Genomic DNA, 6,000 nt, shown 5'->3' on the forward strand with positions numbered 1-6,000 from the left:
TTTACTTGAAGGGGTGTGCATAAGACTAACATGACACCTTCATAATCATGTCATGATCCGGGTTCCTTCCTTCTCTGTCTCCCTCTTGTGGCTACGCTTCACATCCATTCACTACACCATCTCCCTGGTCTCATCATCAGTTCCAGCTGTTCCCATTTACCCTTAATCTCCGCTCTATCATCTCACCTGTTTCCCCTTTTCCCCTGATGTTTCCTGCTCTTTCTCTGCCTCTTTGTCAGTTTATTCCAAGCTATCAATGCAGATGACGCTTCTCTTACCTCTCTTGTCGAATCGAGTCCTGTCCTGTCCTGTCCTGTGTGGTTCGTGTGGAAGACTCTCCTCGAGCCTGTATACTCATCCATTCTCTTACACGCTCACTGAACTCTGCCCTGCCGATTCAGACGCTGAGTTCCTGATCAGACGCTGTATCCAGCCTACGGTACCTTCTCTCTCGGCGGGCTTCGCCTCTCACTACAGTCGCCACTGGGATCTCTACTTCGCCTAACGCGTTGCTGCGCATCAAGAGTTCCAGTAATATCTGCTACCTGCAGTTTATGTTCATTTCTACAAGCGAAGTTTTCTGTTTGACTGTTACCTGAGAATCCTGAGAAGATTTATGTTCCTTATTGATTCAGTGATTCGCTTCTCATTTCCATTAAAGACTGAATTATTGTTAAACTCGCTTCTTGGTCCTCTATCTCTCAATAACAAATCATGCCATGACACATGTCATGAATATGAAGGAGTTTTTATGAATGTTTATGACAACTATCATTAAAGTGTCATTCGCTCAATTATGACATTTTTAATGCAAAGATGACATTGTTTGAAATGTCTTTGTTATGACAACTTGACATAAACCAATACATTATAACTTGTCAGTGTCCTGGTAATGACAACTTGACATTACCAAGAAAACATAACCTGTCATAAATCTGTTATAAAATATGACATAGCAGATTAATTATCAAATTTAAGAAACTACTTAGCTTTATGGGTTAACAGTACATTAAACTGTCATGTGGTTGGTTTTGACATTGGCTGTCATGAGGCTGGCATTATACTTGTGTCATGAATTTATGACCAATTTTTTGTTCTTCAGTGGTACAAATTGAATTTGTCATTAAAATGTCATTAAGTGTTAATAATCTGTCAAATAGTTTTATAACAGTGTCATGAATATTTCTCTTGACCTCAAGTACAGTGGTACACATTTAATTTGTCATTAAAATGTCATTAAGTGTTAATAATCTGTCAAATAGTTTTATAACAGTGTCATGAATATTTTTCTGCAGTGGTACGAGTTTAACTTGTCATTAAATGTTAAGTGGTATTCCTATATGGTCAAATAATGTTAAATACCTTAACAAAATGTAACAGACACGTCAAAAGATGTCTTATCGTCTTCTTGCGGTTGGTCCCGATAATTGCTGCTTGCAGCTATATTTGTAAAGTGTTACCATTTTTTCCTCAATTAATGCAAACAACACAATCTCCAGAATAAACTATTAGTCTTTATCTGAGAGCTGTTCAAATCACTGACACACTCTTGACACACTCAAATAATCTTGACTGTTTTTCTACCCCCTCTTTCCACCACAAGGACCATTTGGAGTTCCCAAAGACACAGATAGTGATCAAGGCCTGTAGGCCAAAATGTGTGTATTTTGGGGGTCGATGAATTGTCACACCTTTAGTGCGGTGGGGGAAGTTTGAATGATCTGATTGGTCAGTTTAAATGTCTCACAGTTGGGTTAAAGTCACATGGTCAGGAAAGGATAAAAAAAGATTGAAACTGTTGCTCTGGCTCTCTTTCTTGGGGCTCTCTCTCTTTACTTCCTCTTCTCTCTCTCTCTCTCTCTCTCTCTCTCTCTCTCTCTCAGGAAACATTTACATGCTGGGTAAGATTAATGGTATAAGTTATCATCATCTCAGACATATATTTTGTAACTATTTTAAGTATAACTATAACCATATTTTGTCATTAAACCTCAAATAATGTGCTAAATAGTTTTGATTTGGTATTGACTTTGAAGTGCTACATATTGCAATACAATATCGTCACTCTCTATAGCAACGCTCTCCCACATATTAATCTATTGTAACTGCGCTTATTTCTGTCATTGGTATAAGTAGCAGTGGGTGGAATAGACAAGAAATGTACAGTTTTCTACCATCTTGCTGACAACTTTTCTTTAGTCATTCGGCAGTCTTGCAGCTTGAACCTCTGCAGGAAATCCACCCTTACACTCTTAATATGAAGATAATTCTTCATCATCAGATGTTTGAGTGACACTATGTCCAGTATCAGAAATAATACAGTGATCAATGATCTGTATGTATCAATACACAACTCTGAGATCACAATGTGAATGTGTGCAAGAATAAACTGAGCATGTTCAAATGAACTCTTTCCAGACTAATTCCACTAAATGTCTTTAGAGAAAATACAGATTTCTTTACCTGTGAGAAGTGAAGAGAGAATGATCAGTCCCAGCAGACACAGATCACACTTATCAGCCATTTTGTGTTTCTGTCAGTCTTTCTCTTCATTATATATAGTTACAGCTCTTCCTTTAAACATCATCAGCTCCTCCTCTGGTTGGTAACTTCCTCTGATCTCATCAGCTGAGTGTTTAGTCCTGACTCTATGATACAGCTAAATAAGTGATCAGAAAGATCTCTGGTGTAAAACTGTGATGACTTTGAAAAGCTCTGGATCAGAAAGTGAGCTGAACTGTACAGTGGCGTCCAGAAACCAACCAAGTCCATAAAGAAGTATTATGTTTAACACTGAACAAAATGCTTTGAATGAACAGTTCCACACAAATCAATACAAACATATATTTTACCTCTCATTAGCAATGTTTCCATCACCCTGTTTTTATGCATATTTTGGAGTATCACATCAGAAACGAGTGATGGAAACGCGAAATTTCTAAACTTTACGTTTGGATGGAAACCCAGCTATTGTAGCTACTGATTATTTGTCAGAGAAAACAATTTCAACATAATGAAATATAGTTATTTTTAAGTGACCCAATACAGTGTCCTCAGAGTAATTTTTATGTGTCTATTTTTTTTTTAATTTACACTTTTTTTTTCATGACATCACTAACACATTGTGTTGCTATATGTGTGTGCACCATGGAGCTTTTATTAGGCTACTAAGTTTGTGCTTGTGTAACTACAAATTCACAACATCCAGAAGTGTTGCACTGACAAATGTGTCAAGATCACACTTCATCTATATATACACAGCAAAACTCCAGTGTTAAATTAACTCTCCTGCAAGTTTATTTTAGACCACACTCAAAAGTGTTAAAATAAGGGTACATAAAAAGTCCAGGGCCCAACTAAAGCAAACACTGATCACCATAACGGTGTGATTTTCTCCTTCAGTAATTCTGCTTGTTAACATCAGGTGGCTTCAATAATTGTCAATTATCACTCAGTTAATCACTGAATAATTAATTATAACTTAATTATATCTTAATTATAACTTTAACACGGCTTCACTGTTATTTTATCTCTCTTAGGGGCTGTTTACATGACACCATTTTCAACGTTACACTTTTTACGTACATTGACACGACAATGGTGTTTGTTTTGGGTGCCTGATAAAGCAAAGGTTTGAAAACAGGTTTCAAAGTGCAACGGTCTCCTCGTAAACAATCAAAACGTAAATCTCTGAAGACCATGAGGTCATGCACATGCGTATTATGGCCTGGCAGCAGAATACAGTGTTTTTAGACGTTTTTGCGAACCGTGTAAATGGGGATCGTTTTGACAACGGTGTCATCTGTACGCGGAAAACTGGGTTAATACTAATTCTAATTTATAGTCTAATCAATATTTTCAATATATTTCTAAGATTTTCTTAAAGTTGTTCTGATAAATAAAATCTTTCCTTAAGATAGTCAATACTTCCTCGTTCCCAAGAAGGATGGCGGCATCAGGCCCATCACAGACCTCAGACATCTGAACTATGGCCTCACGAAATGGCTGTTCAAGATGCTAACTTTGAAACGAATCCTCGCGCCCAGGGGCTTGTTTTTTCTCAGTGGATCTGAAAGATGCATACTTTCATATCCAGATTGGCCACCTTCACAGACCGTTCTTGAGGTTTGTATTCGAAGGGGTTGCATACCAGTATACAGTTCTACCATTGGACTGTCTCTGGAACCACGCACGTTTAAGAAGTGCATGGGTGCTGTGTTTTTCCCCTGAGACAGAAGGAAATGCACATCCTCAACTACCTCGATGACTGGCTCATTCTAGCCCAGTCAGAGGTGGAATTAAACTCTCTCAGATCTGTGCTCCTCAGCCATTTGGAATGCCTAGGACTCAGAATCAACGTTACCAAGAGCTCACTGCTCCCCAGTCAGAGAATCTCTTCCTGGGTGCAGTAATAGAGTCAGCCGAAAGAAGATTTGTCTGACACCCAAGCGCGCTCAGACCATTCAGCGGCTTTTGACTTCGTTCAGAGTAGTTCCTTTCAAAAGATGCTAGGCCTCATGGCCTCGACATTGACAGTACTTCTGCTGGCTCTGCTGCATTGCACCCCCTGCAGTACTGGCTGAAACTACAGGTCCCTACCCAAGCTTAAATCGCCTTCACGTCAAGGTGGACCACGGCTGCATCAGAGCCCTGGCCCCTTGGAAAGACTCCAGCCTTTACAAGTCTAGGGTAAGCTTGGGGATGGTCTCAAGGAGGATGGTGGTCACCATGGACGCCTCCAATACGGGTTGGGGAGCTCAGTGCAAGGGCAAGCCGACTTCCGATTCTTTGTTGAGTACTGAGAAATGGCTGAATATCAACGACCTGCGAATGATGGCGGTTTTGCCTAGTCCGATAACATGACCACCCCATCCTGTCCCATGTGTGGCCCCTCGACGGGAACCTATGGACCTCCCAGCGAGAGTCCAAAACACCATTTCTGAGACTAGAGGTCTGTCCACAAGACACCTCTATGACTGTAAGTGGTTTGTCTTCTCCAGCTGGTTCTCAAACCGGATTCAAAACCCGGCATTGTGTGGAGTACCGTTGGTACTTTCATTACATGGTACTTTTATTATTTTCATTCATTTCAAACCTATCAACGGTCCTCAGAGCCTCAAGGGCCTCCATTCGAGCCGCTACAATCTGCCGAATCAAAACCCCTCTCGCTTTAGACACTGCTACTGCTAACCTTAGCATCGGTAGCATGTCGTTCTGCTTAAACATAGCACAAACGTCTAGAAAAGCAACGCTATTCAACACAACACCATACCCCATCAAACTTCCTCAGGCACAAAGAAATTACAGATGCAATAGCATTTCACCTGGCAAAAGATATGGCTCCCGTGACCACTTTTGAAAAAGATGGCTTTAAAAAACTGATTAAAACCCTTGATAAGCGCTATTGCAAGCCCTCTCATAATTATTTTTACATGTTGCAATACCTGCTCTGTGCAACAAGTGTATTATATCCTACAACATCTGGATAAACCAGGGACTTATGTGAGGATCCTGTTTGTGGACTTCAACTCGGCCTTCAACACCATCATACCAAACATCCTCCTGTCCAAACTAACCCAGCTCCCTGTGCCCGCCTCCATCTGTCAGGGGATCACTAACTTCTAACAGAAAGGCAACAGTTAGTGAGGCTGGGAAAATTCTCAACCAGCACCTTCATAATCAGCACTGGCGCCCCCCCAGGGGTGCATTCTCTCCCCACTGCTCTTCTCCCTGTACACCAACAACCGCACCGCAAAAGACGAGGGACCTCTGTCAAACTCCTGAAGTTTGCAGACGACACCACACTTATCGGCCTCATCCAGGTTGAACAGCTGGCTGTAGGGCTGGGCGATATATCGCATGACATTGTTAGGCGCATCCCGTCAGTAAAGCCGGTTCCTTGATTAGTAGTAAATCACAATCACAGTCCGCAATAATTAATGCGATATGGCTCAGCTTGTCAGTTAACTACGGCTCTGTGTTGTAAATGCTGCTCCATCT

Source organism: Abramis brama (genome assembly GCF_963993115.1).
Source record: "Abramis brama genome assembly, chromosome: 1".
In the NCBI taxonomy this organism is placed as follows: Eukaryota; Metazoa; Chordata; class Actinopteri; order Cypriniformes; family Leuciscidae; genus Abramis; species Abramis brama.